The following is a 12,816-nucleotide window of genomic DNA, read 5'->3' as shown; positions in this document are numbered from 1 at the left end:
TCAGAAAAGCGAAGATGACAATAAAAAACCGCTGTCGCATGTCTAATGGAAATTAATTTTATGAAAAAAGCACCATTCCAATTTCATTTATAAATTTATTAATGTATTGGTATAAATTAAGCATTTGTACATGATCAGAAAATTGCAGCATATTTTTGAGTAAGAGAGCATTAATATTTACTTATTTCATTAACTGCCGCCAAAATGCGACTATGGCACCTAAACGATTGTAAACTGACATGCAGTTACTTTAAGGGGAGTCATATTCTATCAAATTCGTGCTCCTTATGCTGCCCAAACCCTATTTTGTTGAGTAAGTTGCTGAATATAATTTTTAAGGAAATACAATTGATCAAAAACATCTTAATTTGAATGATTAAAATTGTCGCCTTTAAAATGGCATGTTTCCGTTTAGGGCAAATAAGCTCTAATGTACTTTATATAAAGATCACATAAAGATTTAAAAATAAAGCTTTATGTTACTCGGAATAAAAGAGCAGTTATTTCATTATGTTTCTGAAGGACTTTTTTACGTTACAAAAAGTATCCGAATTCCATCTGTATGCGGTGCAAATGATATATAGGAGTCACCTTGTGGTCGGTCGGTTTGTCGTACCGTTGTATTATTTCTTGTCCGAGGCATAACTTGAAAACTACTGGATGAAATTTAATTAAGTTACATATTCAAATTATTGTAAGTCACACTGATAGGAAGTGCAGTATAAAAGAACATTCATGTTAGAAGGCTACATGTAGTAAGTTTGTAAACACTGGAGAAAACTTATTCAATCTTCAAAAGGTTTCTCACAATTCAGGCCCGTTGAATTGAAAAGAAATATAAGATACCTTTTTTTCTAAGAACATGTCCCATTCATCTCACATTTGATTTGTTCCATAAAATAAATGAGTTGAATCACTTTTAATCGATTACATAATAAACTGTTATTTCAGAAATTCAGCTCTTTTAAGTCTCATTATGTTTTAGTGATGTAAACATGATTATTTCTATGCATATTAAAATGACTTTTCTTAACCTTTTTGACCCTTTTTAACCCCTTAAATGATAAAAAATGCATTTATCACAATAACAAAATGAAACGGAACCGAAGGTAAATATAAATTTAGCGCACCCAATTAACGTCATTACGAACATTGCATATCACGTGACATTCTGAATGCCAATGACGCAGCAGGGGAATGGTTTTGATATGCCTTAGATAAGCCAAAACCATTTTTTTTGTAAAAAAGAGCTATCAGTTATTCTATATTTCTTTCGGATGTTAACCGAATAGAATGGCTAAGCCTGGCCTGCCCAGGCAAATGTTATTAACTAACCCCGCAATATGACAGAACTATTGTTGAAAGCCTTCAACGCAACGTTAACCATCATTCAAACAAACAAATTAACAAATTGCTATTTGTGGCTCAAAACACCTGTGATTGATGGGCTTTATATGCTCTGTTTGTAGTAGAGTGTTAAATGTGCTCTTTTTATTCAGTTCAAATTCAAACTGAAGATTTTTTTATATTTTTTATTTTTATTTTTTCATCGACTGGCCAATTTCAGAGACCCCAAGGTCTGGAAAAAAATCCTGTAAATCAATTAATAAAAATCGCGTCATGGTTCTTTCGTGTCCCCATCTGATCTAAAATGTTTCCAAATGTTGTTGCAAAATGTTTTTTTTTTGGTAACCAGTTATGTTCAGTTAAAATTAAAATGAACATCTGTGCGAATATCTCAGATTTCTTGAAATATTTATTAAAAATATTTTGTCAATTCTATGTGTCAAACATTTTTAGGAATCATAAACAGTGCTACTCCAATTTGGACGTACTGATCATACAATGACTATCACATTGTTCTTTAAATACTTAAAATTAGGTATACTCTGCGTACTCCAATACTTGAACCAATGTAATATGTTTGCATTAGTTTTGGCTTTCCTTTATCATGTAAATTATACATAGTTCGATATAAAATTGAAATTATTTTATCTAGTTTACAATCCACTACCTTCCAAAAACTAATTTACTAGAATGATTTTCATTTCCGATGCATTATTTAACTATACAATACATGTATAGTTCAACGAGATATCAAACAACGTGAACAAAAAAACAAGCCACATATGTGATTCAAAAGGAATACAAACTATATTTGTATTTTATTTCCCCGCTATTGTATTTATTAAATAAACTTCCTAAGTGTATATGTCTCGGTAGTTTTCATGGTAGTTCAACTGCAGTGGGGAATGCAGATAACACACTTAAAATTAAAGTGGTACTGATAAAATTGTAAGAGGCCTAGTGAACTTTGATTTTAACAAGGATTAAAATATTTGAACTTTGGACTTTTATTCATATCAAGGTATATGCATGTGATAACAACAGGTTCAGGTTCAAGCAATAATGAAACTGTCAATGTCAACACATGAAAAACTATTTGAGATCATAACAACACACCTATATCTACATACAACTTCAAGTATACTTTTATTTTTACAGTTCATAAGATTTTTAGGTTTGAAAAAATAGAATAGTTGTAATAGTATTTTAGTGTATTAAAAGTTTTTTCCTTTCTTTAATTAAATGATCACACACACACACACTTATTATCAATACTATTTTTACAACAGAGAGTACAGAGTCTATGATTACGTGCAATGTGGCGTCCCTTTTCTATATGCATGAAATGATTCATAAATCTAAATAAACAGAACAAGTTCCTTAAATTAATAGGCAATATATCTAAGGAATATTCCAAACAATTTTCCGTTTTATATACACGATACACAAGATATTTTGGGGAACTATCTATAGTGCCCCATTGTGGGCAATCATTATTTTTGTGAATAACAGATTTAATATGATTAATTTTATCCACACTTTGGTTTATAGAATATTCAGACATATCTATAACCTTTGTTGGCCCGCCTCACTTACATGTATATATTGAAACTTATAAGGGGAAAAGTCACATATATATTTATTGTCCAATCAATGCGTACATCAATACACGGTATACGCTGTACACTTCATATAACTGAATAACGGAGTAATCTAACAATCTAATAGTCAAATATTCGTAGTCATAGTCGAATAGTCGACACACTGAAAATGTACAATATATAATAATAAATAAATGAGACCTATAATACTTGGCATAACTTAAGTTATGACTTCTCTTGTTTCAGCACCTCCAGTGTTCCTGAACATGTGTAATATCTCTTGGTACTTCTTCACGGACATTTTTTTTCTCCAATGTTATTTCTATCTCTTTGTGAATCTTTTTAAGGCGGTTCTACTCCACCTTTTACTTCTTCCGGCCTGACTTCAATCTCATCTTCAGCTGTAATAACTTTGTGCCTCTTCCGCATCTTTCACAAGTATCTGGGTGTTCCATGGCTAACTCATATATAGCGAGTTTATGATTTAAAGCATTTAAGTAGCTGGCTTTCGGGGAAGATACCAAGGAAAAGTCTATAAGTTGATACACAGCCTGATTCAAGTGCCCTGGAACTACGACGGGTTGACTGTCCATTTTATGCGAAATTTCTCGATATACGAGTGAGAGAAGATCGGGTAAGTGATTGCATATGCCAGATATGTTTTCTGGTCGTAAAAGAATGTTGAATGACATGCTGGCCAAGACCAAACAGCGAACAAGAGTCATTACTGTGGCATTTTTCCAGGTTTGCTTTTTAATGATATGTACAACAGCAGCATTATCAGTATGAAGTGTTATACACTGCTTGGTCAGTTTTGGACTCCAAATTTCGCGAAACAAAACTATTGGGAGTAGTTCTTTGAAAGTTATGTCGCAGGGCTGCCAATGAGTGGACCAAGTACCATTAAACCAATAAGACTGGAAAAAATGCCCCGTCGCCGAGGGATCCAGATGCATCGGTTCACAGATAGTTGCCAAGCAAGGGATCTTAACGCAGGGTGACAGCTAGGGTGATCCTATGAAGAGGCTTGGAAACGTTCTTGGTGAGATCAGACAGGCAGTCAGAAACAACGGCCTGGAAATAGACATTCAGCAAAACAGTAGCGATTGCAACTCTGAGAGTTATTTTGTGAAAAATAGAAGCCGAGGAAGGAAAGTAGCTGTATTAACTTTTGTCATGATATATATCAATGCAACCAAGCCTTCTTTAGCATATAATTAGCATATTATTTAGTTCTAAACCAATAAAAGTCATGATGTTAGTGACTTTTCCTTTTTGTTTTGTTTTATTAGAACCTCAATGAGCGTGAACAAAATTGTAAGTATTTATTTTAGTTCGTTTGGCGTAAGGGGAATAAGAGATATGATGCCATTTTAGCTCACCTGAGCACGAAGTGCTCAAGGTGAGCTATTGTGATCGCCCTGTGTCCGTCGTCAACAATTTGACTGTTAACACTCTAGAGGTCACAATTTGGGAACTATCTTAATGAAACTTGGTCAGAATGTTACCCTCAATAAAATCTTGGATGAGTTCGATATTGGGCCATCTGGGGTTAAAAACTAGGTCACCAGGTCAAATTAAAGGAAAAGCTTTTTAACACTATAGAGGTCACACTTATGACTGTTTCTTCAGGAAATTTGGTCAGAATGTTAATATTAATACTCTCTAGGTCAAGTTCGATTCTGGGTCATGTGCAGTCAAAAACTTGGTCACCAGGTCAAATTGAAGGAAAATCTTGTTAACACTCTAGAGGTCTCATTTATGACTGTATCTTCATGAAAGTTGGTCAGAATGTTTATATTTATAATCTTTAAATCAATCTTAAATCTGGGTCATGTGCGGTCAAAAACTAGGTCGCCAGGTCAAATCATAGGAAAAGCTTGTTAGCACTCTAGAGCTCACATTTATGACTGTATGTTCATGAAACTTAGTCAGAATGTTTATATTAATAAGCTGTAGGCCAAGTTCGAATCTGGGTCATGTGCGGTCAAAAACTAGGTGACTAGGTCAAATTAAAGGAAACGCTTGTTAACACTATAGAGGTCACATTTATAAAGGTTTCTTCATGAAAGTTGGTCAGAATGTTAACAGTAATTATCTCTAAGTCAAGTTTAAAACTGGCTCATGTGCGGTCAAAAACTAGGTCATAAGGTCAAATAATTGGAAAAGCTTGTTAGCACTCTAGAGGTCACATTTACGACTGTATCATCGGGAATCTTGGTCATACTGTTTATTTTGATTATCTTTAGGCCAAGTTCGAATCTGGGTTATGTGCAGCCAAAAACTAGGTCACCAGGTCAAATTTAAGAAAAAGCTTGATAACACTCTAGAGGACACATTTATAACTGTATCTTAATGACATATGTTCAGAATGTTTATATTAGTAATCTTTAAGTCAAGTTTAAATCTAGGTCAATTGTGGTCAAAAACTAGGTCATTAGGTCAAATCATAGGAAAAGCTTGTTAGCACTCTAGAGGTGACATTTATGACTGTATGTTCATGAAACTTAGTCAAAATGTTTATATTGATTTGCTCTAGGCCAAGTTCGAATCTGGATCATATGCGGTCAAAAACTAGGTCATCAGGTCAAATTTTAGGAAAAGCTTGTTAACACTCTAGAGGTCACATCTATAAATGTTTCTTTATGAAAGTTGGTCAGAATCAATGTTTATATTAATAATCTCTAAGTCAAGTTTAAATCTGGGTCATGTGCGGTCAAAATCTAGGTCATTAGGTCAAATCATAAGAAAAGCTTGTAGATGTCACATTTATGACTGTATGTCCATGAGTCAGAATGTTTATATTGATTAGCTCTAGGCCAAGTTTGGGTCATGTGCGGTCAAAAACTAGGTCACCAGGTAAAATAATAGGAAAAGTATTTTAACACTCTAGAGGCCACATTTATGACCATATGTTCATGGAACTTGATCAGAATGTTATTGTTGATGATCTTTATTGGATCAGGTGAGCGATTCAGGGCCTTCAGGGCCCTCTTGTTTAAACAAATCATCGAGAGTATGAATCTTGAGGCGAATATGGAGCACAGTGTTAGCAATGTGGTGGAGAGCAGAACGATATAGTTCTAAAATTGCGCATAATGATGACAAATGCATGGGGAGGCCTGTATCAAAGTTGTATTTGTCGTTACATTTTAGTCCAAAAAGATGTTGATCAGTAGTATGAATAAGGTGAAAAGCGAAATCAATGTCCGTCTTACTGAAAAGTGTACCTTGACCCAGTTCCAGTAAATGAGAACTACTTCATGTAAAGAACTGTAACTGTCGATTCACAAATCTGTATCAATAAAGTCGTTAACTTAACCATTGTTTGAGTACCACAAATGATGAACCAACCTGAATTGACATGGAGTCTTTTGGGGAACCGAACCAATGGGGCTAATGCGCACATTTTGAAAAGAAGGGGAGACAAAGGGTCTCTTGACACGACCAGTATCTTTCTCCTTTTGTAATTTGTTTTTGACATTGTCTTTATGGCCAAATCAAGATTTCAGGCTGGGAAATGACGTTGGCAGAAGAGGACCATGGTATACAAGTTTCAAAACATGCAGAAACCCCTTGATTATAAAGTATAAAGTAAATAAAAAATAAAAACCTAATAGGAATGTGCGAGAGCATAAATTTTGATGGGAGTGTCAGGGGAGCAAATTTTTGTTTTGTTTTTGAATGGAAGGAGGGGACTTATCTGCAGGAGTTTTGCTGTTGCTTGTTCTTACAAAAACGCAGGTGTGAGGGATGTTGCAGCTGGAGTTGTGGCACTGGTAATGTTTGTGGGAACCGTCTTGACTTAACTTAATAGAGGAATCGGAAAGGTTGATGCGGGGTGGGGCTCGAAAGAATTGGGCATGGCTAGTTTAAAAGAAGTGCATGTCATTAACCAAAGCTCCGTATGTAGACGATCAAACGGAACGAGGACAGATTGTCGGAGCATGCGATAGTGTGAATTGTGATACATGACGGCTGCGTGAAGACCCAGCCGACGGGAGGCAATGTCGCACACAATTTCCGCCTATTTTATGATTTGGGCGGTTTCAAATGGAAATTAGGCTGTGTAAACGGCAGAAAACGGAGGAATGCGGAAGGTAATGTTTGAGGTTTTGTCTAGTTGCAATGTGTATTTAGGGGATGATTACAAAGGAAAGGAAGGCAAAAGCGAGGCAAAATCGAGAAAGCGATTTTCCCAAATGTCTTTACTAGCAGGTTTTGGAATTATGTTCAACTATGCCATGTGCGAGCATAAACAGGCTTGGATACGTTACCATGCGAAACAGGTTAAAGCAGCACATGGAAAGTAATATTTATGCGAAAAGCTACAGAAACAAGCTCAGTAGCAAAAAGTCTAAACATAAACCCGGTTTAATGGCACTGGGTAAACACCAAAGACATATAACATAAAATCACAAGCAAGAAACATGGAAGAACAGCACAAAACTCCACAAACAGCACAGTGCATGTACATACTATATATAAAAAACTAGGTATGTTTATCAAGGATTGTTAGGTACCGCCTTGGACGGTCGGTAAAATATAAATTTACTAGGGGTTTAAACCAGTTTATGTGTACAAACCTCACTCTTAACCCAACAATTCTTTATACAGATAAAACGCAAAAGGTAAATCTTATTAAACTATGCATTAACTTGAGGAAACAATAAAACAAATAATAATTAACTTATAGGTAAACCCCAAGTACTTCAGATAGAGTTGGCTATCTGGAGACGGAGGAATACAATTCAGAGCATCTAATGCAAAAACTTTTCAAAGATACGATTCAGTTATTGTTTGAAACTATAAACACCACACACAGTCTGCCTTATAAAATAAAAGGTTTAAAACTGTGTGATCATAGAGTTTCATAATAAAAGGCATCATTGTACTAAAACTGGGAACAAATAAGGAAAACATTATTAAAAATAAAAGCGACATGTATTAGCGAATTGTCCTACCAAATGATTTGAAAATGTAAAATATTTGAAGAAAATGAAGTAACATGCCAAAACACTCTGAGTTAGCCAAAAACGTGTTCGCCAAAAAAGGTTTTAAAGATAACATGAATTAGCAAAATCTTCATAAAATCAAAGGACTGAAAGCTTAGTTATGTAATATGCAAGAATGAATTGGAAAAACATGTTGATCCAAAGGTGCAGTCAATATAGAACATTCATTGCTTCAAAATCTAAAGCATTATTTGATTAGTGATTGCGAAGTTGTCAGGCTGTCAAAGGAGGAAAGTCAAGACATATCTCATTCTAGGAAGAAGCCAACTCTAATCAATCTGTGGACATTTTGTCCAGTGCCGCTAACTTAGCGGGCATCGATATTGATGAGCCTTTGGAAAGCGTCATCCCAAAATATGTTGGGAGATGTGAGTATCCCATCCCCATCAATTTCTTTATCCATCCGTCAGGGCCTTTTCTCAGCCACTGCACTTCGATCACCCCATTCATCCCCACTCACGGACACCAGATTGTGCAACCTGGTTCCATAAAAGAAGATGCCCACTCCCCCTCCTCCCCCCTCTACATCTCCTTCATCGTCGTCATCGTCAAGTCCATCTTTTTCAAGCGACTCATCTTCAGTCGTTTCCGATGTCCCTGCCAAGATTCCATCTAATGATGTCTGCCATACCTGTGCAGCAGTGAAAGAGGGCATGGAAATGCTTCAAAATGATATCAAGACCATGGGTCTAGCTCTAGAGGCTGTTCTTGAAAAACTAAAAACTTTGAAAAACATTATCGAAAACAAGAAAAGCAATAACAACCACCAAAATAACTTTCACAGGAATAATGCCAGGAAATTTAACAACAGTAACTACAAGCCCTACAACCCCCAACTACCAGAGATACAACAAACACTACATGTTTTAAAACCATATATATATAGTTATTTAGTTTAATCAGTATATTTGTGCTTTCGTCCATCATACTTGATGTTAAATAGTTGTTTTTGTTAAGGTATTTGTTATATTTTATCTGATATTCTTTTGTGAGGACACAAAATTTATAAGGCGGGGGGTAATGTGAGTAAAGACTTTTTCTGAATCAGAATGTTTACGGTAATACCATTTTACTAATTATTATAATTATTTGTGATTTTATATACAGACCGCTATTACTATATGTTTAACTGACCTCCGTGATGTTATTATATAAATCCATTGTTAACTGTCTTTAAGTAATTGTTCCATTATAGTTGTAAATTCTGACAAAGTTTTCGTATTGTTTCATAATATCCGCCATCTTTATCTCGTGCTATTTGCTGTTGCACCACCACTTCATGTCTTGACGTATTGTTTGTTTACTTCAGACGATACATGTATAGATGATATTATTTTAGCTGTCAACTTACTATTTGATGAGTTTTTTTTATATTTTCATCTTGTGAAGATATGCCTTTAAACAGGTAATTGATGTATAAATGTCTTGTTAATTGATTGCAGGCCAAAAATCCATGCATGTTTTACTTAATTTAGCAAATTCTGCCAGATAGTTCTGCCGTGACTTGCGGAATTCCGCTATTAAATTCCTCCATTTTTCGCAGCCTCACGTTCTTTCATTCTAAAATCTTGCAGTTTCACGCTAATTTCCGCCAATTTACGTTAATTTTAGCGGAACTCGATTTGATGTATAAAACATTGTGTTTTTCTTACATCAGGAGTTCAGGCAAGGAATTTTATTGAGTCAAGGTGCATATTTATTATTTAGGTTTACTAAATAAGCGGAACTCCTAAGCTGTATGCATAGTAATGTAATGGGATTACATTGTATTTTTGGCTTGACTTTGATATTTAATGTTTATTTCTGAGAATGAAATAATTGATGAAATGATATTCATATTTGAATAATATAAATTACTGGAAGTAATATTTAATGAGTAATATGCAAATAAATTACATAAATGAACTGTTATTCCAGACGTTGTACTAATATCTATGTGATTAGAGTCAAATGTAATACGTCATGCTACCACATAATCGAATAACGAATTTTCTTTAAAACATCACCATAAAAATCGGGATGAGCAATACTATTAGCAATCAGCGATTTAAGGCTACTATTGTACTTTGATATGAGATTATATTGACCATTAACAAATTTGAGAAAGTTTTCCTTCATTTAATATATCTAAAACCCTGTTTTTCTGTCATAAGTTTACTACGAGAGCTGATTTGTTTTATATCTGTACATATTGTAGCAAATCTTATCAACTGTGCAATAAAAACACCATATGATGGCGAACTAGGAACATCTCCATCTAAAGAAGGGTAATTAATTATTTTAAAATTAAAATCATCATAAGCCATACATGAGCCTACCATGGCCAGTAAAAGAAAAGAGCCAGACTAAGCACGAAAACTGACCATATGCGATTATGACAGGCACAGGTTGTTATAACAAGCAGAACTGTATATCAATTTTATAATCATATAAAAGTATTTATGTCTTTTTTGCTATTAATAAGATGTATATTTAGACCAATGACGTCAGAGCCAATTGTCTTATCGTCTTAAATCATATGACCAAAACTTTAAACCACGTGTCTTATATCAGCCAATCAAGGCACTCTTATTCCATTACTCGTCGTTGAGATTAAAGCGGAGCCACGCTAACAAATTTGGAAAACCACCTCCTCCTCCTCCTCCTCCTCCTCCTCCTCCTCTCCTCCCCTCCTTTCCTACAACGTAAGACATTGGCTCACCTCACTTTTTGATTAAATATATATATTTTTTATATTTGTTCTTACGTTGTTTTCATGGCGGTTTATTAGCTGTCCAGATATGGAAAAATAACTTAAAAACGGCATTCTAGAATAAATGCCCTTATTTCAATTCAAACATGTGTTGTTATTATTTCCATACATAGTGAAACCAGGTTGTCCATTACTCCGGAAACAATAGAATATAAAACTGTAACGTGCCGGGGCTTACTTTCAAATGGATATATATAAGATTTTCCTCTTTGGCTACTTTGCCAAATAATTTGCACTAATGATTATTTAAAATGATTGGATAGTGTAACATACAATGTATCGCTCGGCCCAAATTTGCTACAAAACTATAAAGTAGCGCACGAAAAAGAAGTCATATGCAAACATTTAAATGGTAGGGTTGAAGCGAAACTGTAAGTGATTAGTTAGTATGTGAAGAAACTTAAGCCTTACAAAATTGTCAAATATAATCAGTAAATGACGGGTAGAAACCCCTTGTCTTTAGTTACTGGCCCATTAAATTGATTAACATCATAAAGTCATCAGTAAACTGTAACTGCTTGAGGAAATGATCTTATCAGTAAAATTAAATCAATATAGTAAGGCTTATCTGAGTGGACCAGGAAAATCAATAATGACTTATCTAATAGACTATAGACTACATTAGTTTATCCATAGTGCACAAATTGTTCACTACGAGTGCACTCCTAGTGAACAAGAGTGTAAAGTTTGGTCTTAACAGTACTGTATGTAGCAGAATCCAGGTAGCAATTGGAACGGTGACTGAGCTAAAACCGGTTGAGACAAATTATGATTATCATTTGACAAAATGTAAGCAAGGTAATTGTAAAATAATGCATGGTTCGTATCCCGCATTCAATTACAAATAGACTTCCTGAGGGCGGTGACCTCTGATATTACTAACAAAGCGTAGCTGGCCGGCATCTGACAAGTGAAAACCGTCCGGAGCAAAAGTCTGCTGCTAGCATTCAAGTGACCGGAAGCCTTTCATCCGCCGGTGGCTGGTCTTGCAGTGTTTTTCAAGCAGCAGCATACTGAGTTCGTCAACTCTCGCATTTGACCAATGAATGTCAACCGGGTATCTGGTGTTCACTGAACATAATTGTCTGTAAAGTGTCTGCGACACTCTCACTTTAGGGATATTTCAAACAAACAATCACGTGTTCACTAAGTCAGTTATGCTAGCTGAATCACACTGGATCAGCGAGAGCGTGCGGGAGCGCAGCTGTGATGAAGAACCGTGAAATATGTTCACCTTTGCACACGAAATAACACCCGTCAATAAGGTTGCCGCCCCGAAAACACTAGTCTATATCACATATGAAGTACAGATGTAAGAAAGTAATAAAGGAATAACTTTGAAATCCTCGAAATACTGTACGAATTAATAAAAACTTTGAACTTTGGCTTGGGAATCGCCCACGCCAAATTATTTCTGAGAATGGCTACACAAATATCATTTGTTTAAACGTGGCTTGTGATGAAATGCAGTGGAATGATTGCTTTAAATAATTGACAAATGAGATGCCCTAACGGCGAATGAGGTAAAACCCAATTGATATTAAGATTGGCAAGGTATTACATTGTTAAGAAACCCATTATCATGGAATGATTTCAGCCGTTTGTAAGCGGTTGTAGTAAATGTGTATCTTAGAGCAAAACCACCTTTATCCTAAGAAAATGAAATAATCATGAGACATTGACTCACTCGAGTAGTAATAAGCCATTTCATCCGAATCGGAAGCTGAATATAAGTGTTTAAATGTTTACTAGGATGAAAGCCTCCCCAATCATAACAACGGCAATGACCGACCCAGTGCGTGTAAATAAAGATGCACATAATGTCACTCAAAAGATTTTTGGTAAATGGAATTAAAAATATGATGGACTATAGAAATATAATATAACACGTTGTCAGGTATGATCTAACACATTGTCATAAGGAATATTGTAGTAATTCGACTGCACAATAGTTTCCAGTAAACACATTACATAATGTGACAACGTTGTAGGAACGCTACTACTGACGTTGTCATAAGTTTTTTTAAAGTTGTGACTACGTTACTTTGGCTTGGCAACCAATTTACATTTTCATACAACGTTACCCCCCTTCGGAGATAAT

The sequence above is a fragment of the Mya arenaria genome, chromosome 6, assembly GCF_026914265.1.
Source record: "Mya arenaria isolate MELC-2E11 chromosome 6, ASM2691426v1".
Taxonomy (NCBI): Eukaryota; Metazoa; Mollusca; class Bivalvia; order Myida; family Myidae; genus Mya; species Mya arenaria.
This window is presented reverse-complemented; position numbering follows the sequence as displayed.